Source organism: Theropithecus gelada, chromosome 11, assembly GCF_003255815.1.
Source record: "Theropithecus gelada isolate Dixy chromosome 11, Tgel_1.0, whole genome shotgun sequence".
Lineage (NCBI taxonomy): Eukaryota > Metazoa > Chordata > Mammalia > Primates > Cercopithecidae > Theropithecus > Theropithecus gelada.
In genome coordinates, this window is record NC_037679.1 from 25,032,953 (window position 1) to 25,059,754 (window position 26,802).

A 26,802-nucleotide genomic window follows, 5' to 3' on the forward strand; every position below is an offset into this window, starting at 1 on the left:
ATTGATTAAACCATTGGCCATTGGTGATTAACTTGACCTTTAGTCCCTCTCCTTCCCAGAGATTGAAGGGCGGGGCTGAAGTCCCAACCCTCTATTCCTGCCTTGGTCTTTCCTGTGACCAGCCCTCATCCTGAAGCCACCTAAAGGTTGCCAGTCACCAGTCATCTCATTAGCATTCAAAAACATACATTACTTTGGAGATTCCAAGGATTTTAGAAGCTGAACACCAGGAAACAAAGACCAAATATATATCCCATAAAATAACAGTTCACTCCACTCCCTATCCTCCAACACAGATCCCTTATATTAAAAAAATGTACAACTCAAATGGTACTGGCAAATTATTGGAATCCCATTTAATCTTTAATAATTAGTTCAATCCACTCTTACGTCATGCGAATGTGTCTCTCAGGGCAAGGCCACTCAGGTTTGCAGGCTTCCCATTCAATCTTGTCAGGGTCCAAGAGCAAACATAGTCTCAGCAAACATAGAGCTTTACCCTTCCTGGCATCTGGCATAATTGAGCTGAAAGGCAACGTCATGTTTTGCTCTGAGCCTCTTTGGAAGTGTTGATATAATATTGGATTTCTCTTATTACATGCCCATTTATTCATTTCTTTTCTTATATGATCTTATTTGAAGATATTATTCATTTCTTCAACCTCATCTACTATTTCTCCTTCTCTTCATTTATACCTAAACTTTTCCACCTTTGCTAACATAGCAGAAAATCTGGCAGGACAAAAATACTTAGACAGTCCTCCTTTAGATGTTAATTTTAAGTAATTTTCAATACCGCCCATTATCCTAATGTTCCTTTCAGTAAATAAGCTTTTCTTATTCTGCTTGGCTCTGAGCATAATGTCCAAATTGGTTCAAATTTTTAAAAGCCACCATATTTTTATCTTTGGGAATAAGAAAACAGAATTTCTTACATGGTAGAAAGGAAAAATGTCACTACAAAATGTAATAACAGCATTTTACAATATGCATCTCACAAACTGTATAAAACACACAAAGTACATCTACTAAAACTTTGTTCTAAAACAATTTTTAAATGAACTAGTTTTTAATACAATCAAAATTACTGAGTTAAAAAAAAAAAGATTGAGAAGGAGCTTTGCATAAACAAAAACTCTATCTGAAAATAATTATTCCTTAATCCTAAGAGTTGAGGGTAGCTTTCCTTTGTTTATTAGCTTTTTAATTTTTTTTAATGTAAGTGATTTTCTTAGAGTAGAAAGTTTAGTATCAGAATTGGCTGTGTTGTATACATAGTGGTCACTTTTCAGATATTTTCCTGTCTGTTGGATTAGGACTCTTATTTTCTCCACACCCACCCTCAATACTCCCCCATATCCCCACTGGTCTCTCAATATCTCCACCAAAGAGCAAATCAGTTGACTGAAGATAAGTAAAAAATACATGGGGTTGATAGTTAAAACTATTGACCAGGCCGGGCACGGTGGCTCGTGCCTGTAATCCCAGCATTTCAGGAGGCCAAAGCGGGCGGATCACCTGAGGTCAGGAGTTTGAGACCAGCCTGGCTAATGTGGTGAAATCCCTTATCTACTAAAAATACAAAAAAAAAAAAAAAATAGCTGGGCATGGTGGTGGGATCCTGTAGTCCCAGCTACTCAGGAGGCTGAAGCAGGAGAATCACTTGAACCTGGGAGGCGGAGGTTGCAGCGAGCCGAGATCGCACCACTGCACTCCAGCCTGCCCTACAGAGCGAGACTCCGTGTAATAATAAAAAATAATAAAAAAGCTACTGACCAAAATTTTTATGCTTTGAGATTTCTCTGTGAATTTGCATGAACATGGGAGCCTAGCCCATTAAACTGGCTAACCGAATTATATGACTATCTACATGTTTTCAGAGGGTAGAATGATTTTTTCCACAATCTAATAAAATTTATATTATTATATCCTTAACCCATAAGTGGGTATGTTGAGTATAACTTTTTAAAAATTTTTTTACTTTGAGAGATTGCATGTTTAGGTTTTAATGTGTTTCCTGTTTTGTTTATTGTTTAGGAAAAATCAAAAAACTAACCTTATCAATCTGGCATTTGTTTAAATTTTTATTTGCACAGCAAACATTATTCAGTGCTGTGTTAGTATTAAAATATGAGAAACACCAGGACAAAAATACATAGACACTCCTCCTTTAGATGCTAATTTTAAGTAGCAGAAAAAGCCAAATTCTGCATTCAGAATGCAAAGAAATAAGGAAAAGAAGTAACAGAAAGAGGTTAGTGTGGGCTGAGACCACTTGAGGGCATTTGAGCACCTTTGCATTCTATGCTAGTAAAGTGACAGAAGTTAGAAAGTTGGCCTATCTTTAAAGATCAATAGATAGATAGATAGATAGATAGATAGATAGATAGATAGATAGATACATTTATATATATATATGAATAGAAGAGATACATTTTATATCTGCCCCAGAACTCATTTTGGATTTTTTTCAACATCCTTCTGACAATAAGTTAGAAAGAGATCAAAGTTGAAACTATTAGCAAGTAATAAAATTAAATCAATAAGTTATTAAATACCACATCCAAGTTATCAAAAATTACAATAAAGAGTTAAAAAAGAAAAAGTATACTATATACAGTGAGATTATATGAATCTCCAGACTCCCATTTCTGAAAAAAGCTCATTAAATATTCATAAATCTAAGTAACTTCCCAGTAGGACATCTCCCAAACAAAGTGTGGCTGAATCCAGAAAGCTGAAATACATAAAAACAGAATTTGGGTGTTGACTTTGACTGTCTGGAATTTATTAGGAAGCAGAAATGCCACCAAAATGGAAATTGCACACAGGGAAAAAATCCCACCGTGCTTTTATCCAGCTAGGTTGGAAATGATGTAATAAATGCACCATAATTTATGTATATAAATGTGTGAGTAACTCATCCAGGGACTGGCAAGTGTAGAATTTTAGTGGAAAAAAATAGTGTACATCAAAGAAATTTGACCAGTGGCCAACAACCATTAATCTCTTCATGACCTCTTAAATATATAGATGCCAAATAAAACTTGTCATTTTATTCCATCTCTCAAAGCAATACATTCTTATTTATGAAGTTATGAGAGAACATAACATTATACCTTATTTGACATACAACACACACAGAGCATACAGCAACCTTGAGAAGATTTCCTTCATAAAAATGAGGACATTGATAAATCAACAGCCATACACCTCAAGGATAATGGTTTAAGTCTGACCATAGTCCCCAAACTTAATGTGATTGTGATCTTCATTCATCTTTCCATAGTCAGCAGCCCACATCACAGAAACCACTGTATGTGATACATCACCACCAGCCAGCTTGCTAACCAGGAGAGACTTCAAATAAAGATAGCGTTGAATTATTTCAGATGTGGAGGCATGAGAGAAAATTTCAGAATTAAAAGTCAAATACTTTAAGTATCACAGTAAAAGAAAACATTTGTGTAGTTGTCCGGAAAACCTATGAGTCGTTGGCTGTAGTTCCCACAGAATTATGACATTCCATGTGCAGACGTTGTTAGTGATAAACCTTTCCACTGATGTGGCTTTAGCAGAAGCCACTTAGCATGCTTCAGATTCATGGCTTGATAGGTTTCCATGGAGAGCTTCCCTTAAAGGTATTTCCTTCTTTGGATTTTACAGTTCTGTATCTTACACACCTCACCAATATAATAACATAATGTGTTATTTATTACTACTTTTGAAATGAATAACCAACATTTCCCACTTTGAAATATACTTCAACAAAGTCTCGATCAAAATATTTCTGTTTATCTGGATACGAATTCAAGAAGTCTTGCAGATAATAATTTAAAGTATACTCAAGTAACGGTATAGTTATGTGATTGCCTTTCCCACTGCAACCTCAATAAATACTTGTAATGGAGTGTGTGTGGGGTGGGGTGTAGAGGGAGAGAGGGAGAAAAAAACAAAGAGAGTCAGTCAGATCAATATTTTGCGATTTGAAAACATACAAATAGCCAGTAGGCTTATGAAAAATGCTCAACATTAGTAATTATTAGGGAAATGAAAATTAAAATGACAATGAGTTATCATCTCATCCCTGTTAGAACAGCTATTATCAAAAAGACTAAAGATAAAAAATGTTGGCAAGGATGTAGAGAAAAGGGAACACTTCTACACTGTTGGTAGAAATGTAAGTTAGTATAGCCATTGTGGAAAACAGTGTGGAGGCACCTCAAAAAAACAAAAATAGAATTTACATATCATCCAGCAATCTCACTTCTGGGTGTATATCCAAAGGAGGTGAAATCAGCACCTCAAAGAGATATCTGCGCCCTCATGTTCATTGCAGCAGTATTCACAATAGCCAAGATATGGAATCAACATAAACGTCCATCAACAGATGAATGGATTTTAAAAATGTAGTGGAATACTATTCAACCTCTAAAAAGAAGAAAATTCTGTAATTTTCAATAACATGGATGAATCTGGAGGACATTGTGCTAAGTGAAATCGGCCAGGCACAAAAAGACAAATACCATAAGATCTCACTTACATGTGGAATCTGAAAAAATCAAATTCGTGGACATAGAGGGTAGAATGGTGATTACCAGAGGCTGAGGGGCACGGTGGGGAGAATAGAATGGGGAGATGTTGGTGAAAGGAGACAAAGTTTCAGTTATATAGGAGGAATACGTTTCGAGATCTATTACACAGCACCATAACCAGTTAACAATAATGTATCATATGTTTCAAAATTGCTTTAAAAAGTAGATTGTAAATGTTCTCACTACATAAAAATGGTAACTATGTAAGGTGATAAAATGTTAATTTGCTTGATATAATCATGCTACAATGTATTTATATATCAAAACATCACATTGTACCCCATAAATATATACAATTATTATTTCTCAATTCAAAAGAAAAACTTGAGTTAAGAAAAGATTTTACTCCAACTGGACTTACAAATGTGAAGGAAATAAAATAATAAAGAAAGAGTTCAAAGTGCAATGAAGAGGTACTACTGCCCAATACCTGGAAGAAGACCTCTCACAAAGTAGAAGTTCGACAAATACTTTTTAACAAAATAGTCGTTGTTAACATAAACCATCATATACATAATCTAGTGACACCCTGCCAGCTATCATCATCTGATTATGAAAAAGATTTTCATCATATATAGAAACTTCCCAGGTCAGCAAGGTCAGGTCTCATGTGCTGACAAAGGCCTGCTCATAGCAACCACCCCTGCTGGCCTTGAAAAATGAATTTGCTCATCTTCTCCAAAATGGTCCAAAAGTTAATATCTTGTAAGAAATGTTATGAGATAAACAATTCTCACCTGGTGTTTCCATTTGCCCAGAGTCAGAGTACATAACCTAATCCCAAGACTCCTAAAACACATGAAAATTGGACCTGTAGTGAGACCACAAGGCATCAGAATGCATGATCATCCTTCCAAGTTCAGACGATGCTGTAGCATCAAACCACATGCAATATTTGCTCTGTATTTTCCAGGAAGCAAAAGAAACAGGAAACCAACAAAATCAGCATCGTTGACCAATTATTCAGGGCTAGTCCTTCTCTCTTTCTCTTGATTAGTGGCTATTTCCGGCAGCTCCTAAAACTGAGGCAGCCAATGTCATCACTGTGGAAATATGGATTGTGAGTGGCACTTAGAGAGCAACCAGCTGGGGGCTGTATATTAACAAGTGCAAGAATGGGAGCAGAAACAGTGTACAGAGACCCAGAATGTGCCAAAAGATGGCAAATCACCCCCTGGGGTCCAAAACAGATCCAGCTGAGAGACAGAGAGAATGATTGTCTTCTCCACAAAACTGCCTCTCACAGAACACAGAACCCTTTAGATTTATGCATGTGTTTTGACAAAACTGGATGGTTCCTATCATCTAGGGACACTGGAAGGGTCCCGTAGGGAGGCAAACAATATAAATAGGTCAACTTTTAAGAAGTTTCAGCATCCCGAGGTGTCCGAAGTCACACACCAACACCAAACCTTTGTGCACCTGGATGCTACATGCCACCCACAAAGGCCTCCTATCCAGATCTCACATTCTGTCCCAGCCTCTAATTCAGCCATCGGATAGCCAGCTCCTCTCGCTGGCCACAATAAAGCCAATTCATGTCAGTTCATTGCTGTTCAATGGATGTTAGTTCCATTTTTAAATTACATGCTTATGTGAACGCTTTTCATATTCACTACCCAAAATTTACTTACTCAGTAATTTCTTAAGATTCCAAGCTTATAGACCATTGAACTCACATGGTTTGATTACTGAGTAATTCTTAAAATCTCTTTACTGGAGTGTGACATTTATCTAAAGTCAAATCTAGAAAGAAAAAAAATATGTGATGGTAATAAACTACTATTGAAACAGAATCCTAACATGAGATGTTAAACAATAGGGCATTGTAAATAATACCCTACCCAAAAGGTTCTCTGTGATAGCCGCAGCTAAGAAAAACATATGATAACAATAATATGATTTCCATAACCCAACAGTCCTTTCACCACTTGTTCCATGTGGGGATGATATGCAATAGCTCTGCTCTACATTTTGTGTGTGTGTGTGTGAAAAAATAAATTCTTTCTCACAAATAATAAATTTATAGCCAGGGAATTTCTTTATGACTCAAGCTTCCATTTCTTTAACTTACTGCTTTTAGAGACATAAATTCTATTAGCCTCTGTGTGGAAAGTTCGTTAGGGCAACTTGAGATCAGTGGGAATTGGTAAATGTCTTATAGTTTAAGATGAAAACATGCAATTCACTTAGAGTCTTTTCAGTGCTCTACAATATTCCTGGCCATTTCAACCCAATATGTGAATTCCGACTACTTCAGTGAACACTAAATTAGGCAATGGTCTACATTAATTCATTACATTTGAGTAAAGAAAGATGAACTGAAAAAAAAAACATGGCACGCAAGAATGTGTATGTCATGTCAACCAGCTGAATATGCATTTCAGAATACCATAGCCTTATTTACATTTTAGAAACTGTTTCATTCTTAAAACTATTTGGGTTAAAATCAATTCATTCTTCCAGTGCTTGAATACAAATAGGGCCCATAGGATAACAGAGATACCCCATGTATATAGTTTATTTTACTTAAGCAAACACTTAATTTTTTTTTTTTTTAATCAACGCTGTCCAGGCAATTAAATGTTTTCTTTAAAAGAAATTATTTGAAAAATACTGGAATTTATCTTGTTGTCTATACTTCAATAGCAAGTTAATAACTTTGAACTTAAAAAATATAAACTGCTATCCCTTTCCTTTTGTTTAGAGACCTTTTCTTTATAGAACATCTATACTAGTCCTCTGCAAGGGGGGTTCCCTGGACAGTGCTGGCCCTGGGCGGATTGGCACCACACTGCAATGAGTTCAGTGAAACTGAGAGTGAGCACTTAGAAACTTTTCTAGTCATCTGACATGAAATTTTTTTGTCTTGTTTTTACGGAGCGGGAGGAGACGGAGTCTTGCTCTGTCACCCAGGCTAGAGTACGGTGGCGTGATCTCTGCTCACTGCAACCTCGGCCTCCCGGGTTCAAGCAATTCTCCTGGCTCAGCCTCCTGAGTAGCTGGGACTACAAGTGGACACCCCCACGCCTGGCTACTTTTTGTGTTTTTAGTAGAGATGGGGTTTCACCATATTGGTGAGGCTGGTCTTGAACTCCTGACCTCGGGTGATCCACCTGCCTCGGCCTCTCAAAGTGCTGCGATTACAGGCGTGAGCCACCGCGACTGGCCTGTCTTTTGAATCTGATATTAAATATGAGAGGCTTGCATTTTGTATGATTTGGGGTGTTTTTAAATTTAATTTTTCTAGAAATACATTTTTGTTACATTTGATTAAAACACCAGTTTATGACTGATTGAACATTTGTTCAATATGACTGATTGAACAAATAAAAACTGATCCTTTGCCACAAATAGTTTGAGAAGCTTGGGTCTAAGCTATAAAGTGATCTGGATGGCCCGGTAACTGTTTTGTGAATTAACTGTACATTACACACATACACACACACACACACACACACACAAACACACACACCTTATCTATATAACAGAACAGCCAACTCAGCAGAAACAAAGCTCAAAGCTCTGTGAACTCATTTCCTCAGTATCTCCAGATGTGCCACAGCTGAGGAGAGTGTTCAGAAATAGGAATGGTTTGATTACATGATTGAAGCAAATGGATTTGTTATGCCTTGATCCTTTTTCTTCCTGCCTTCCCCTCTCCCTTCCTTCTTCCTTCCTTCCTCCCCTTCCCTTCCCTCCCTCCTCCCTTTCTTTCTTCCCTTCTTTCCTCCCTTCCTCTTTTCCTTCCTTTCCTCCCTTCCTTTGTTCTTTTTCCTTTCCTATATCATCTTATTTATCTGTCTCTAAAGAGTTAAACAAAGAGCCCACGATCACACACATCAGCAAACTACATCGGTCAAATTCACTGAGGCAGAGGAAGGAGAAAAAGAGTTTAGGGATATATGGAGAAGCAAAACTATGGTTCAGAAATGCAGGTACATTAGGATCTAGAGACAAGTATCTATATCAAACAAAAGAAACGTTCCTTTATGAATTCTCAGAGAATATATATTTTTCTGAATTAAACCTACCTTTTATTAATCTATTTTAATTCTCTAGAAAAGGAATTTTTAAATCTGAATTTCTGAAGAACTCTTCTTGGTTGCTCCCCCATGAAAATCCAAAGGAATTTCTTCTAAAAGTCATTAATGAACATTCCTTTAGATGCTTTGGGGAAGAGAACCAGTGAAGCCATTTCCCCTGCTTCCCCCTCACCCCAGCTGAAGTGTTGCAGACCACAAGACTTTGCTTGGGCCCAAATCATTTCTCCCAGACTCTGAAATATGGGTGGTTAAAAACAGGATGCCAAAACAACCATATTTCCTCCCCTCATGCTGCCCTTTTACATGTACTCAAGACAATGCAGATTTATTCTGCCTCACCTGTGTCTAATGTCAGACACATGCCCCAGAATGTCTGACAACTGTTGTGTTTCATTTTACAATAAAAGAAATGCATTACCCAAACTTTCAAGAAAACACAAAGAAATGAATCTGTATCCCTTATGCTTTGCAATTCATTTTTCTTCTTTGTCAGTTCTTGAAACTGAATTCCCCGGGTTGGGGCTTTATACTACAATTTTGTCTTCTGCCCTTTTCTTTGCTTCCCCCTTCACTCTACCCCCCTGCGCCCCACCCCCTAGGGGCTTTGGCTTCAAATCAAAACAGCTTTCAAGTGGCCAGGACCAAGTTCCAAAGCTTCTACATTTCCTACAGATTTTCCTTCTTTCCCAGATTTTTCTAAGCCCCACTCTTTGTAGGAAGGCATGCACCTCCAGATAGGGCCCTGACTGTAGGCATTGTGCTCGGGCCCCCATCCCAACTGCAGAAGTTTATTTGAAGTATGTTACTCTTCGCCTGCTTCTTAACTTGAGGCCCAATAGTCTTACAATGTCATTTTTTTCCTCTACTGTAAATCAAGGGACAGCTGTCTTTGGACTAAATTCCAAATAGTTGGTCTGGAAATGAACTTCTCAGTGGGTCCCTCCTCCATTCTGGCTGACATTTCCCCATTAATTTCTTTTTCTCTTTCATCCATTCATTGGCTGATGAGTCTATAAATACACCTCATCTGCTTTTACTTTGCTTTTTAAGAATAAACTGATACCAAACACACTGTCTTAATTACATCCACAGGCAAAGCATAACGAGTTTAAATGTTGTCACAATATAGTTTAAAAATTTGACATGGTTCATTATGCCAGCTGTGATAAAACTGTGAAATGAAAATCTTAGTTTGAACGTGTAAATGAGCAATTCATCTGAAAAGGTATTTTTAACATTAATAAATGAGACTACCTAGAAACCTACTAAGCAAAGGAAGGGAGTTGAACAGGAAACCGATAAGTAGATTGGTAAAGAAGCAAGGAAACCCGGCCTCCATTCCTCTTGGGCACAACACCTGTAAAATTAGGCAAGTCAGCCCTCCCAAATTCAGACCAGACCTGGAGAACGTTGTTCCTCATTCTGTTCTTGAGCATTCACATTATGAGGTGGCTGCTGATTCATGAGGATCTGAATTCTAGGGGCACATCAGGAAGGAAGGCTCAGGAAAATTCTGATTTATTCCCAGAAGACAGTAGGTTTTGGAAAACTCTGCTTTTAAGATGTAAACAAGATTAAAGGAAAGGATAAGGTAACACTCATATGTTCTTGATATAAAATTACTTCTTTTAAAACCTTTGGTTGTGATGATATGGCTGATAACTTTCCAATAACAGTAGCCCACTGGAATAAATTAACATTCTGAATTTTGTGAAGCCATCTTTGTTTTCCTGAGGTATTTTCACACAAACACATTCTTAACTGACAGAGAGCAATGGAGAAATAAATATTCATTTTTAAATGGAAAATAAAAGTCAATGGCAAGTTTCTCAGGTAGGTGACTACTATAATCTTCCTGTTTTCACACATAAAGAGCTTCAAGAAAATAGCAGTTAATGTACATTGAGTCGTATGTGAAAACTGATAGACATATCAAAAAAGTTTTAAATGAGCCAAAAGAAGAAAAGACTTACAGATGGCCAGATGGCTTTGACATTGATGGAGTAGTATAAGAAGAGTGATGATCAGATGTTTAACTATTTCTATGAGAATCATTCAAAGTAAATATGATTAAACTGTAGAGAAATCAATTTTGGCAATGTATAAGAAGTTGCAGACTCTAGCTGGAACCCATTCATCACTAGACGAGTTTATTAAAGGAGACTGTGGAAGAATCCTTTTTGGGTTTTTGTTTTTGTTTTTTTTTTTTTGACAAAGTCTTTCTCTGTCACCTATGCTAGAGTACAATTGTGCACTCTTAGCTCACGGCAGCCTTGAACTTCTGGGCTCAAGTGATCCTCCTGCCTCAGCCTCCCAAAGCCCAGCCAAGAATCTTGTTTTTTTAAAAAAGCTCAGGGAACAACAACATGTTAATAGTAACTCTGTGCTAGGCATTTTCACATAAATATCTTACGGACTCTTTGCAGCAACTCTGCAATAGGCATTAACTCTGCACACAATAAGATGTAGAGATAGTCTCCAATTGTCATGCATTCAATTTCCATATATCATGTGTGGACAGCTATACACACTTACTACGTACTAAAATCACCCTTTTATACATCAGTTTTGATGAATAAACTTTTCGAGGGCCCTGGTGGCTGCTTGCTGGCTAATAATTCAGTTTGACAGCCCTGTTGCCAGGCAGACAATGCTGTGGATTCACCAAACCATTTAGTTTCTTTCCTGGGCACTTGGAAAAACTACATATCCCAATCTTTTTCCATCTAGATGGCATATTGTGACAATTGATGGCCAATGAAGTGTAAGCAAGTGTCAAGTGTGTACTTCTAGCCCTGGTCCTTAAAAAGACCCATAAGAGGCTGGCATGGTGGTTCACACCTGTAATCCCAGCACTTTGGGAGACTGAGGTGAGCGGATCCCTTGAGCCCAGGAGTTCAAGACCAGCCTGGACAATCTGGCAAAACCCCATCTTTACAAAAAAACGCAAAAATTAGCCAGGCATGGTGGCATGCACCTGTAGTCCCAGCTACTGGGGAGGCTGAGGTGGGAGGATTGCTTGAATACAGGAGGTGGAGGCTACAGTGAGTCCTGATTTTGCCATTGCACTCTAACCTGGGTGACAGAGCCAGACCCTGTGAAGAAGAAGAAGAGGAAGAAGAAGAAGAGGAAGAAGAAGAAGAAGAAGAAGAAGAAGAAGAAGAAGAAGAAGAAGAAGAAGAAGAAGAAGAAGAAGGGGAAGGGGAAGGGGAAGGGGAAGGGGGAGGAGGAGGAGGAGGAGGAGGAGGAGGAGGAGGAGGAGAAAAAGAAGAAGAAGGAAGAAGAAGAAGGAGGAGGAGGAGGAGGAGGAGAAAGAGACAGAGGAGGCGGAGGAGGAGGAGGAGATGATGTGAGAATCCCTCTCTTTGCTCATCGGCTGCTGAATAAAGCAGACCCAGCACAGGCGTCCAGGGGAGACCCTGATGGATAACAGAGTCTCTGAGGAGAGATGCCAGGACACCTGAGTCTGGCAATTTAAGAAGAGCTGCCCAAGCAAGATCAGCTCCAGTGGACTCTCTCTCTCTCATAGATAGATAGATAGATAGACAGACAGACAGACAGATAGATAGATAGATAGATAGATAGATAGATAGATAGATAGATAGATAGATATTTTTTTGACATAGAGTCTTCCTCTGCTGCCCAGGCTGGAGTACAGTGGCATGGTCATGGTTCACTGCAGCCTCTACCTCCTGGCCTCAGGCGATCCTACCACCTCAGCCTCAAGTAGCAGGGACTACAGGTGTGTGCCACCATGCCTGGGAAATGTTTTAATTTTTTGTAGAGACAGGGTCTTGCTATGTTGTCCAGGCTGGCCTTGAACTCCTGGGCTCAAGTTATCCTCCTGCCTCAGCCTCCCAAAGTCCACTGGACTGGACTTTTTATGACAAAAAATTTAAACTAAATCAGTGAGGTTTGGAATTTGTTTGTAACAGCAGTAATTAAAAATAATTACCCCTAAAAAATAACTTCTGTGAATTCAGTGATCCAAACAAAGATTAATATTTATGTAATTATTTGAATATTTTACTGTAATTTGTCATAATGTTTCTATTAAAAATGGTGAAAAATAGAATAATAAAGGTTTAAATACTAGTAACAGGAGTATCATGGACTTAATATAATACAGAAAAGAATAATAATTATTAGACATGTTAAAAGCGATGTCTCTAACCTCAGCCAGGGGCTCACTTAAGCATGTTGACTACACATTCGGTTGCAAAGAAAAATAGAATTAGAGAATGTGTGTGAGATGCTAGAATTCTAATCATTGAACTATTGTGTCTAAAAAGCAAAACTTATATCAAAACAGGATCCCTTGCCCCTTTTATATTAAATCCATTGTTTCACTATCTTACAATCAACTTGCAGGCATGTTTTCAGGATCGAAAGACAAAAGTGTCTATTTTCTTATTTTTAAATATAAGAATATTAAAAATCAGAAAAGTTGAACAATTTCCCCAAACTCTTGTTAATAAATAATAGAATTAAGATGCATTTCAAGATTGGCATCAGCCTAAAGCCTTATTCTTTTCATTATACCTCACTGGCTCTCATCTCTGTAAAAAATTAGGATGTCTGCCTATCTTTGAAGAATAAAATATATAAAATGATCTTACAGCGCCCCCTTTGAGCATTTTGATTCTGTGATAAAGATATTTCCATCATTTCCTGATCTTGTGAATGCAGGAGCCTTATGAAAAATGTCCCTTTACTACAAAGGTTGGCAAATGCTCAAAGATATGGCTTTAGTCAGCTATGCCATGCTGTCTCTACTAAACAGCATTATTTCTAGGAAGAATTTCTATTACTTTAAAGTGGAAAATAAAGTTACAACAACATTAAAGAGTATGTTACAGTTCCACGCTGTATTCTGTTGGCAGAAAACTTGGCCTCTGCACCAGCATTCTACCCCAATTGGCCATGTCTCAGGAGAAAAGAATTCCTCTCATCTCTCTACAGCAGTCTTTTCTGCTTAACTCAGACCCCCAGCGAAGTCGGGTGACAAATACAAAAGGTTTCCAAGAGAGAAATGGCAAGGAAAGAGCTTGGAGACATCCTACCTCTTGAAAAGAATAAAAAAATAAATAAATAGTCTATCATCATGGGCCTTGGAATGACATCATAAGACCAGTAGTTGTCACCTCTGCCATTTCAAAGTCAATGTGTATGAGCTATTTTAACTGAAAAAACTATTTTTCATTGACCATCCAACAACTTTGACTTCATACAGTATTTTGAGAACCGATTTTTATAATAGCTCAGCTCCACAGTCTTTTGGACTCAATAGAAAGTGCATGTAGTGGTCAGACTTTTGCTTGCGAGTGATATCAATGTGAAAATAAGCTTTAATAAAGTTGCCAGCATCCGTGGACATCTGTACCCATAACAACTTCCATGGCTTCAGGTCTGCCAAAGGTTTTGCTTGATGGGTGTTTCCTATGAAGCTTCTCCTGCTTTCCCACCCATAGCACTGTTCTCTGGCCCACGCAGGGCCAGAAGAAGCCACTAGGAGAAATTATTGGTCAGGCAACCCTCCAGTGCCACAAGCCCAGCCCTCCCTCTTCATGTCCCTGAGCTGTGTCCAAAAATAGAAAATGAGACATGATGATGGATTGAGAGTAGGAAGAAGGGAGGGATCTCGGGGTGAGTGTTGAAGTCAACACAATGGAATTCCACCAGCAAAGGCTTGCTGCATAAATCACTCTTGAGAGAAAGTTGGGCACACTGGGAAGTGTGTGGGGGCTTCCAGGCAAGTGGTGGACGGGCACTATCAGGAGGCACACCCAGAAGGAGGTGGTGCAGTGTAGAACAGGACTTCTCAAACTTGAATGTGCCTATGAATAACCTGGAGATCTTGCTAAAATGTAGGTTCTGACTCAGTTGTCTGGGGTGAGGCCTGAGACACTACCTTTCTAGTAAACTTTCAGTTGACAATCCTTGAGGAGCAAGGATGCAGAAAGTAAGAACACAAAGTCCAATTTCAGAACCTATGAGCTGCGAAATCTTGAGCTTTGTTTTTTTTAACCTGTGAAATGGAGATCGTTTTAAGTATTCTTGTATCAGATTATTGTGAGCATTAAGTGACATGATGTCATTTACCTGGGATATAATAAAGATTCAATATGTTGATCACCATCAATATTTCATTTTTACTCATTTGAGTATTGGGGCAGCTTCCAAAACATTAATTTGTTGATTTGATTTTTTAATGGTGAGACGAGGTGCGCAGAATGAAGTGAAGTCCAGGGTGGAAGGATAGGAGCAGGTGGAGGAAGTGGGAAGAAAAGCAATCCTAGGAAGGAATAAAAAGAAAGATCCCCCTTTCGGCCAGAACCACCATCTTCCAGTAATTCACCAAAATGATGAATACAAAGGGAAAGAGGAGAGGCACCAAATATATGTTCTCTAGGCCTTTTAGAAAACATAGAATTGTTCCTTTGGCCACGTATATGCGAATCTATAAGAAAGGTGATGTTGTAGACATAAGGGAATGGGTGCTGTCCAAAAAGGAATGCCCCACAAGTGTTACCATGGCAAAGCTGGAAGAGTCTACAGTGTTCCCCAGCATGCTGTTGGCATTGTTGTAAACAAACAAGTTAAGGGCAAGATTCTTGCCAAGACAATTAATGTGCATATTAAGCATATTAAGCACTCTAAAAGCTGAGATAGTTGAAACATGTGAAGGAAAATGATCAGAATAAGAAAGAAACCAAAGAGAAAGGTACTTGGGTTCAACTGAAGCGCCAGCCTGCTCCACCCAGAGAAACACACTTTGTGAGAACCAATGTGAAGGAAGCTGAGCTGCTGGAAACTATTCCCTATGAATTCATGGCATAATAGGTGTTTTAAAAAATAAAAGACTTCTGGACAAAAAAAAGAAAGAAAGAAAGTAAAAAGAAAGAAAGAAAGAAAGAAAGAAAGAAAGAAAGAAAGAAAGAAAGAAAGAAAGAAAGAAAGAAAGAAAGAGAGAGAGAGAGAGAGAGAGAAAGAGAGAGAGAGAGAAAGAAAGAAAGAAAGAAAGAAAGAAAGAAAGAAAGAAGGAAGGAGAGAGAGAGAGAGAGAAAGAAAGCAAGCAAGAAAGCAAGCAAGCAAGCAAGATCCCTACCTATACCTTTATCATTCATGTTCAGACAGAAAGTTTCCCAGTGACAGATGCATCGCTGTGAAATTACGTTAAGAGAGGTACTTCCTAGGGAAGCTGCAGAACGTGCTTTGTGGTTTCTTCATCTATTACAAAAATAAAGGCATTGAAGTAAGACTATAGCTACCACAGTACCACATTGCTTTAACCCACATGTGACTCTCACATAACTTTTTTACATTAGGGATAGCATAAACTTAACTGAATTAAACAAAGTAAACCAAATTATTTTTGATGCAAACAAAGAGTACTCCACCAAAATTTTGGTCAAAGTGCTTAACTCTTAAACTTTTCTCCAGTTCTCTGAGATTATGAGGGCACAAGTGAAGAATACCTAAAATAGTAATTGCATCCTGGTGGCCCAACAGCTGACTATAGTCCATGGAGTTTTGGGTTTTAGTTGATTTAAATTAATTGCTACATTTAAATAAAGGAAGAGTTTGGCTCAATTCCCTCCCAGCAACTAGAAACTGAAGTTGAGTAATGGATACTCCTTTTAAATGAGACATGTACTCTACAGTTTACTACTGTTCCCACTATTTCTTATAAGCATACACAGACTTATTTACCTTATCAATCTAAGCCTGTGTAGAGAGTTGAGTTTGTCACTCCTAACCTAAGAAGAGGTGGTAAAGAAGCACAGGATTTCTTCCTAGAAGGATGAATAGATGCAAAAGAGATGAAAAATGAGGGGAAACCCCATTTTTAAAATATTTACTCCATACTTACCATTTAAGTGCTCTTTATCTCTCTCTGCAGGTCCAAATTCCCATCTAGTATCATTTTCTTTCTGCTAAAAGAACAACATTTAACATTTCTTATAGTAAAGATCACATGCCTTTTACTGACCTGAAAAAAAATTTTATTTTGCCTTTATCTTTAAAAAAATATTTTCAGTAGGTATAGAATTCCAGGCTGGCAGATTTTTGTTTGTTTTTCTCCAGCACTTAAAAGATGACCTTCCATTGTCTTTAGGCCTGCATGGTTTATGACGAGAAGTCTGCTATCACCCTCAAGTTTATATCTCTGTACACAATGTATCTTTTTCTCCCTGCTGTGATTTAGATTTTCTTTTTGGCATAAATTTCAGAAATTTAACTGTGATGTGCCTTAGTGTGATTTTCTTTATATTACTGCTGTTTGGAGTTTGTTGAGTCTTTTGAATCTATGAGTTTACATTTTTTATAAAATTTGTATAATTTTCAGCCACTATTTCTTCAAATAGTGTTTCTGTTTCCCCATATCACATTTGTAAGACTCCAATTGCACTTACGTTGCATGGCTTAATAAGATCCCAGAGTTCACTGGGGCTCTCTGTATGTGTGTGTTTGCTTTTGGTTTTTTTTGTTTTTGTTTTTGTTTTTGAAATGGAGTCTCACTCTGTCACCCAGGCTGGAGTGCAGTGGCACAATCTTGGCTCACTACAACCTCCACCTCCCATATTTAAGCAATTCTCCTGCCTCAGTCTCCCAAATAGCTGAAATTACAGACACCAACCACCATGCCTGAAAATTTTTTGTATTTTTAGTACAGATGTGGTTTCACCATGTTGACCAGGTTAGTCTTGAACTCCTGACCTCAAGTGATCCACCCTCCTCAGCCTCCCAAAGTGCTGGGATTACAGGCGTAAGCCTGGACTTTTTTTTTTTTTCTCTAACCTGTGTTTCATTTTGGATAGTTACTATTGCTATGTCTTCAGGTACAGTGACTTTTTCTTCTGCATCACATAAGGTGCTGGTAATCCTATCCAGATTATTTTTTATTTCACATTCCCATCTCTATAAGTTTCATTTGGGTCTTTTTAATGTCTTTTATTCCCTATTCGTCGTGTTTATGTTCTCTTTTACATCCTTAAGCATAGGATAAACTTTGTTAAGGTCCTTGCCTATTAATTCCATTATCTCTGTCTTTTTTTTTTTTTTTTTTTGAGACGGAATCTCGCTCTGTCGCCCAGGCTGGAGTGCAGTGGCGCGATCTCAGCTCACGCAAGCTCTGCCTCCCGGGTTCCCACCATTCTCCTGCCTCAGCCTCCCGAGTAGCTGGGACTACAGGCGCCCGCCGCCACGCCCGGCTTTTTTTTGTACTTTTAGTAGAGACAGGGTTTCACCGTGTTAGCCAGGATGGTCTCGATCTCCTGACCTCGTGATCTGCCCACCTCGGCTTCCCAAAGTGCTGGGATTACAGGTGTGAGCCACCGTGCCTGGCCATCTCTGTCATTTCTTGATCTATTTCTACTGATTAATTTCTCTCTTGTTATAAATCACATTTTTACACTTTCTGGTATATCTAAAAATTACTATTTGAATTACAGATATTGTTAATTTTATTTTGTTGGGTGCTGGATTGTATTCTCTCCCTTTAAAGAACATTGGATTTTGTGGCAGATCAGTTTGATTCATGAAAGGCTCATTTTTACATTTTGTATGGTGGTTCCAGAGCAGCTTTTATTATAGGACTAATTTACTCCACTACTAAAGCATGGCACTTCTGAGGACTTCAGCCAACACCCTGTGTATTTAGGGGTTTCTTTGCTCAAGCTGGTAGAAACATGAAGTATTCCCAGTCCTCTGTAAGCTCTAAATATTGTTCAGCCTGTGCTTTCAGGGAGTTCTTTCCCGCAGTCTTCATAGTGTCTTCACGTGCAGGTGCAGATCAATAAAACTCATCCAAAGATATGGGGTAAGTGCTCTGCAGATCTCCAGAGCTTCCTTTCTATCTGGTTTCCCCTTTCTGGTAATCTACCCTGCAAATTCTAGCCTCCTCAGTCTCCTCAGACTTTAAACTCTGTCTCTTCAATTTAGCAAGACCCCTGGGCTGTTTTGGTTATTCCACCATGGGTAGTAATCCTGGAAACTGCCTCCGGGGATAAGCTGTGGCAATTATAGGGCTCATCCCATTTATTTTCCTACTCACAGGGATTAAAATACTGTTGTCTGATGTCTGACATTTTGTCTCATTTCTAACTGTTTACAATGGGAAAACATTTGCTGTAGCAGTTAATCATTGATGGTCAGCAGCAGAAGTGAGTGTAGTTGCTAGAAAACAAAGGCAAGGAGAGCATTTCAGGCAGGGCAGGGATGATCACACAAGCCAAGGCAAACAGGTGAGAAACAGTAATTATGAGTATCAGAAAACAACAACTTGGTGTTGCTGCACCATAAAGCTAAGGCTGGAAGGGATTGGAAAAATACGAGGCTGACGCTGGCATCCAGGGCTAGAATTTGAGGCTTCCAGGGATATGTGATTAAGAACTATGGAATAGGAAGAAAAACAATAGACAAAGAATTAGGAGACCTGGGTTCAGGTTCTAGTTTATTATTAGCCGTGTAACTTTGAATAACTTTTTTGTGCTTTAGTTTTGTCATTTGTAAAATAAGAAACCTTCGTTAGTTTTTGCCCAAGACTATATTTCAAGGTAAAATTTTCATAACTGAGTTCAGTGGAGGTAGGGGACCCTTTCGGCTGGGGTCTTCAGAGAAAATAGGTTTCTAATAACAAGTATTTACTGGATACCTGCTACATGCAAAGACGTGGCCCCAGAGCTTTAAATACATGGTTTAGTCCCTACAACAAACCCCCCCCCAACTCGCTCCACCCATCTCATAGATTCGGCAACAGAGAGGTTAATAGTTGGTCGAAGGTCACATGGCTAAAAAATGAGGGAAACAGGATCTGAACTCAAGTCTGAGTAATTATATTTTGCTGCTCCTATCTCGGGCCAGATATCACTATGTCTTTTAAGCTCCTTGGGTAATTATAATGTGCATCCAGGGTTAACAGTCACTGATTAGAAAGGTTAAAAGCAGGTTTGAGACAACAACCTTAATAATAACAAGTAACACCTTGAATAATGCCTCCCCTCCCTAATTAAGTCAATTTGCACACACAGTGATTGTACCTACACTCTAGCCCAACCCCTGTAAAGAGCTGGAGAATGGGTGGGTGACCCTCTGACTTTCCAGAACAGGATATCTTCAAGAGGTGACCTCCTCATAGAGCGAGTGGTCAGTTGTACTATCTAATCTTCTTTGTGCTTTTTGCAACAGTACAGATTGACTAAGAATATATTAATATTTATTAATGTTGGGGCAAATTGATGCCACATTTTATGCAATTTAATTTACGGAGCATATTGATGCTATTAGAGTAACATTTTACTGTAACAATAGCAATTGAAACCCTGCTAGGGTCCATGTACTATGCTGAGCACCTGTATTATCTCAGTTAATTCTCACAACAACCTCAGGAAGTAGGTGCAGTTATTGTTCATGTTTTACAGAAAACTGAGACTCTAAGTTACACAGTGAGGAGTGCAGAAGTGAGTCCAGGCAGTATGGCCCCCGAGCCAAAGTTCCGAGCCCTTCACTGTGTTGCTGCACTTCTTATAGTGGCTACCGGAGGGAGGAAGAAGGCTTTTTTTTTTTTCTTTTTCAGTTGCAAATAGTGAAACAAGAACAATCAAAGGGGCTAAATAATGTCCTATCATCCTTTTAAAACATAGACTAGAACAAATAAGGAAACTCTTGATTCCCTGAGACTAAAACCCTTACATTCTTCTGGTCTCTCGTAGGTGAAACCTCATTTTTGGCACACGGGTCATTGCTCAAAAGCAATGCGTGCCTTTATCTTTTTGATCTGTGTGTGGTCTCAGTAATGTACGTGTGTTATGGGCCATGCCACAAATCTGGCACCCCCTTCACTAGTAACAATTTTACTACACAGACCACGTTAACGTGAAAAACCTGGAACAAAGAGAAACTCTGACTAGCAGCATTGTTTTCACGGGGAAATGGACTACATGGTATATCACCTATTGATAGAAAAAATAGTTTTAAAACATTTTCTTTTTAGAGTGAGAATTGCCAATGTCTAAATCAAAGATGAGTACTTAAAAGATCTAGGGACATGAGAAGCCAATGATAGTTTGGATGATAACACAGAAGCCTCCATTCAAATCTCCTGGAAACTTGCACCCAGTTTTAAGCAAATGAGCACAAGTGTGTCTCTGATTGAGACCAAATGTTTTGGAAAGCAATTTTACCTTAGACAAGTCTTGATTATTCAACAAGTAATAGGTTTTGGCAAACTTCTCTATGGGACAAATAGACATTTTTCCAACAGCATGTGAAGTGACTTTTTCACACTTATAGGAGAAAAAGGTACTCGAAGAAGTGGCTTGCTGATTAGGAAACCTTAGTAGCCTCCAGTCATAAATTTTTCCCACCAGCAAGGTTGGCAGTGACAACAGCGTGTATAAGAAAAATGCATAGATGACTCCATTGTTTCATTTAGGTTGTTAGTTTCAACTTCTCTCAAGCAAAACACAAACAACTCTTTGATTGAGCTTACTACGAAGTATGAAAATTAACATAAATATCATTCCACACATACTCCCAGCTCTAAAGAGGCGTTTACAAAGACAGCAGAAACTCAAGCCAGATCAAACATAATAGCAAATTGGATAGTAGCCTGGAATTAACAGTGGATCAATGAATCAACCTCACATTTTTATCATTTTTCACTTAAGAAGCTTTGACCCAGTGTAAAGAGTATTTATTCTCTCAAACCCTGTGCATAGTGAGTGCTGCCCTGGGGCATATTCAGTATCAGAATTATTGTGGAAGAGATTTCCCCACTGGGCAGGAGTTTGGACTAAATGATTCTAGATGTTGGGTAGAACATGCTGAATTTGTAGATAACAGGTCTGTTCAAGGTCTGAGGAAATAGTGCAGCCAACCTCGAGCCATTGAAACACTTCCAACAAAGTTTCTGAAGTAAAAACATTGAGTAGCTCCCGAGTTTGTTCCAGTAAACACTGGCCATGTTGGGGGCAGGTGGGTAATGGAGTCTAAATATCCCTGGACACTGTGCTGCAGATTCTGTCAGTGTTCTCTGTGGTCTGCCAGTGAAGGCTAAGTTCCTGGACTCCATGCATAAAATGTGGGGTCAGTTTGCTCCAACATTAATGCAGCAGGGTCATTTGTATGGGGTAAATACTCAAGATTCATTGTCTGATGGCCACGGAAAACTAGGATGCCTACACACAAAGAGCGAGGTTCAGAGTGGAAGCTTAATACGCAAAAGAAAGAGACGAGCTCTCTCTCCTGCAGAAAGAGAGGTCCCGGAAAAACTGGCTGCCACTTCCGTAGTGAAATGCAGAAGGTTTTATCCATGAGCTTGAGGAGGCCGTGTCTGATTTACATAGGGCACGAAAGATTGGTCAGACCAGGTGTGCCATTTGCATAGTGCACAAAGAAGTGGGCCGCCCCACCCTAATCTTTTATTATGCAGATGGGTTATCTACCTGGTCGGTGCCATGTTGCCTGGTTCTTTACTGCACAGGTGGTGACAAAGAAAAGGGAAGATGAAGCCAAGCCTCCATGTTGAACATACCTGGCTTGCAGGTAGCCCTATTCTGTTGGCACAGCTGCTAGCATTTACCTGTGCAAGCTTCCAGCTTACTTATCTGTGTCCGCAGCTCAAATTTTCAGGCTGCTCTTTTTTAGAAAAGAAATGATTTGGGGGTTGCTTTGTGTTAAAAGGGAAGCCTTGCCAAGGACTCTCTTACTCTCACTATCTGCCTAAAAAATTTCTATCTCATGTGTCATTAACACATATTAATTTATATCCAGTCAATATATACTTTTGCAAAAAGCACAAAGAAGACTAGATAGTACAACCGACCATTGGCTGAACCAAGAAGGTCCTTGAGGAGCTCACTTTTTAAATGTATCCTCTTCCAGAAAATTAAAGCATTATCCACCCGTTCTGGAGGCTGGGCTGTAATATAGAAATAATCACAGCGTGTCCAAATTGGTGTTCCTTCGGCAACTCAGACCTGTAAGTCCAGGTTTCCTACCCAACAGGTAGGAGGTCTTTGCTGGGTCTTTAGCCTGTGGGGGCTGAGGCAAAGTGGTGACCATCTGCAGCAGAACAAGATGCTTCTGGCCCCAGGAAAGACATTCCAACAACTGCTCCAACAACAGGCTCCTGCCTGTACCATTTTAACAGTCAGACTCCCATTAGGGTGTTTCTCAGCCCATACTGAAGAATCAAAGAGGATGTGATCTCAGCTGAAGCCTGACAGCAGGACTGAATCCATTGAATTTCCTGCATTAAAACTGGAAAACCTTCTAAATACATTCATGTGAATATTTTCTTACGGTCCTGAGTTTAAAAAAACTAAATCATTATTAAAATAAAAATCTTAATAACTGCCTTAGTCCTCTAAACTGGTAGCGTGAGTTTTAAAACTCCCTCCATAACAGATGTGGGACTTCCAACTTACTTGGAGTCTTACAGACAGCCTTGGACTTTGCTGCCCCCAGAGTACCGCTGGTAGCTGCAAGCATAAGAGGATGTGATTCATCGTCCACTCCCTGTGCAGACAATTCAGCAGGGCTGTGAGGGAACTGCTGTCTGTCCAAGCCACTGATGAGAGCTTTCTTGTGTGTTTCATCAAAACTGAAGCCAAGTCCAAAGGGTTATGTCAAGAAAATTGCATTAGACAGTGCTCTTTCAACATCTAAATGCCCATGCCTTTAAAATCCTGAATAGAATTGATGATATTTCCCCCTGAAGCTATTTGCTCATAAGAAACATCAGGAAAACCATCTTTCTTTCCTCTTTTTGGCAAAAGAAGCATTGGATGCAAAGGACAGGCGAGAATCGGTAGGGAGGATACACCGCTAACAGACAGCATTAACAAGACGGCACAAAAGTAAGGCTGTACTGTTGTGTTACTCTTATTTTTGGCTCTCAGTGATGGCAATTGGAAATAATAAAAATAAAATAAATACAAGCAGTGAGGGTGAGAATGGGCCAGGGGTGGAGTGTGGAAGAAATTCCCTTTCTGGTGCTCTCCTATTGCTGAGCAGCTAGAAATTGCTTCAGAACATTGCTTCTGCCTTTCCTGGCCACATTCTCTCTTTTTTCCTTCTATAGGCAGTAGAGTGAAAGGGTGAGGGAAAAGTCGCTGGCTTCAGAGAGACCTGAGTTCTAGGCCCAGGTCTGCCACTACACTATTTTTAATTGTGTTTATAATCTTGATTGGTATTCATTGAGTAATTTATCAAGTACTTACTGTGTGCTGGGTAGTCTTCTCAAGTCTTTGAGTCTATTAATTTAGTTAATTATCACAATGATGATAAGTACTTATTTTTACACCATTTTATAAATGAGACAGCAATTAAGTCACTTGCACAATGTCACACAGCTCAGAATTGGAGGACCTGGGATTCAAACCCACCGAGTCTGGTCACAGAGCACAAGCTCTTAGTGACTGCACTATCTTTAGAGTTATCTAAGCCCATTTTCTCATCTTAAAATATATAGCTTATATGCCTCATGGAATTATTATGTTGGTTAAATGAGATAATGCATATAGGCCGGGAGTGGTGGCTGACACCTATAATCCCAGCTACTTGGGAGGCTGAGGCACAAGAATCACTTGAATCCAGGAGGTGGAGGTTGCAGTAAGCCGAGATCATGCCACTGCGCTCCAGTCTGGGCGGCAGAGCGAAACACTGTCTCAGAACAAAACAAAACAATAAAAAAGAGATCAATACATATAAATTTAGCACAGGGCCTGGGGTCTAGTAAGCACTAAAAAGATGTCAGGTATTATTTTTTGCCTTTCCCTGTCCTTTCAGCCCAGACCCCCAGAGGTGGAACCAGCAGGGAAAACTTGAAGAAATCATGCCAGTTTCTTTTCTTCCCCACCCAGGGAGTCCTGTGTTCATATATTGTTGTGCTACATAACTAATACTCGAAGGAATAATAAGGAGGTCACTGAGTGCCGAGAATATGTTAGGCATTATACAAAAATGGTCATTCTACAAAACCTGTTTGCTTCCCAAGCCTACTCGGTCTCTGCTGAGTGGGTTTAAGATTACTGGCAATATATCCATTGCAAACCCTTTTAGCCAGGAGAGTCTGCTGCTTTGTCTTTAAGACTTTGTCTCTGCAAGAATACTGGACTCTTTGATTTCAGCGGCAAGGGTGTTTGGGTAGCAGCCAGAGTCTGTAACACTTTTTGTCCTTTAAAGCCTTCATGCATCTGTTGTTTCGCCATCACAACTGACTGCCTTGACTTGGTTGGAATTACAACTCAATTTACACCCTATATTTTTCCTTTATTTCTTCAGCATCATACAGGACTCAAGATTTAACAGCATTTCTTTGACTTTCTGGCCTCCTCTCGAGACTTTGATTTATTTCTACCAGCCATATAACAGTGTTCTTGGCAGCCAATAAGAAGTCTTCAATTGGACACTCTAATCAGGCTCTTTTCCTTGGCAACAAGTTCTAGTCACCTCCTCTTCTTTGCTGAGAGAAAACTCAAGAAGAGAATAAAAAAAAAGTGCTCCAGATTTAGAAGGAAGCAAAAGCTATCTCAACAGGTGAAAGAAAGCCGACTCTTGTGAAAGTAGGAAGGGAAAACTTTGCCTCTATAGGTATTGTTTCTTTAGGAAGCCATAAGGCAAAAATAACTGGTTATAATCCAGAGTATTGAGTGTTTTTCCTGATACTCACTTGCCACATGATTTAAGTCAAGCCTGTGAGCTTCTCTGGGACTCAGTTTTCCCATCTGTAGAATATTACTCTCTGGCATCTTCACCACAGAGTTTAAAGCATTCGCCATATGTTAACCTTTTTACTTTTCACAATCCTGTAAGAGTCGGGCACAGATACTTTGCTTTCAGACCTGAAAGGAAAAAGAGAAGCAAATAAATTGTGCGGCCTGCCTACAGTTGCAGTATAGCTGGGATAAGAATTTACATTGTTTATCTTAATGCCAAATGCTATTGTTTCCCAGAAACTTCTCTGTCACAAAAATGGAATTATTAACGTAGAAATATGGCATCTTGCTTGCAAGTCAATTGACTTGGGTGTTTAAATAAAGTTAGTGGATTTAAAAACCCAATCTAATAGAAAAACATTGGTCAGAGTTTGACATTATACAAATATTTCATACTTGGGGCCTACCACCTTGAAACACTGACTACTTTAATCCTCACTGTTACCTTGTGAAATACATTATTAGTCATTATTAGTTCCATTTTACAGCTGGAGGAACTAAAGAAGAAAGTTCAAATGGCTTCTCTGGGGCCACAGAGGAAGTCAGTACTACACAAGAGAAATTCTTGTATTTTCTCTCTTTTCCTCACCCAGATAGAGAAAGCAGGTTTTCTGGAGAAGTTCTCACATCTGAAATCATTCATAAAACTAGAGGCAAATTCACATGGCATTAGTTTTGGGGAACAGTCACAGCTACAGCATTTCTAAAAATGTAAACATAAAAGCAAATGTAAGATCCATATTGGAAAACACCCTTGAGGTTGTGTTTCTCTAATTGTAGTCACTGGGCTTCCAGGAATTTGGGAGCACAGACCCCAAATCATTCACAGACCATGACACTTCTCTTCCTCATGAATTAACTATATATTGGTGGTATTCAATGAAAAACTGATGTCTTTTCATGCGTACCCCAGCCAAAAATAATGCTAGGCTTCCTGATGATTCTCAAGATGTGCGATGAAGTGTGTGTGTGTGTGTGTGTGTGTGTGTGATGTCAAGTAGACATTTACTGAACATTAACTGTATCAAGCACTGTGCCTACTTATTGGAAAACAGAAGTAAAAATCTCCTTCCCCTCAAAGAATTTAGGATTTAGGTAAGAAAACAAAATACACATATATACTAGGCTTTGGTAAAACCTAGAGTTTAAATATGTTACTTTTAATTTTGCTTAATCCCATATTTCTTTAACTTTTGGAATTCAGAACTTTTCTTCAAGAAGAACCTAATAATAATGCCACTATAATTAGTACTGCTCACTTTAAAATTAATTTTTTAATCTCTCCATCAATATTCAGGTTTAGAATTTCCTAAAAGGCCATGTACTTAAGCTTTCTTGTAAAACAATTACATCATCAAGACGCAAATAAAGACTTCTTAATTTCCATTTATATTCAATTATTTGATGTTAAATTTGGGCTTCCTGTCTGCCAAGTTA

The 26,802-nt window shown here is 38.9% G+C and overlaps 1 long non-coding RNA gene across 1 annotated transcript; it reads right to left on the reverse strand.

Moving 5' to 3' along the window:
• Positions 1-5,494: 5,494 nt before the first annotated feature.
• Positions 5,495-8,735, reverse strand: LOC112633964. Its single transcript, XR_003121701.1, has 3 exons — positions 8,630-8,735; positions 6,230-6,341; positions 5,495-5,638 (listed from the first exon to the last, which is right to left on the reverse strand). It is a non-coding gene; the product is annotated as an uncharacterized LOC112633964 (long non-coding RNA).
• Between the last annotated feature and the right edge of the window lie 18,067 nt (positions 8,736-26,802).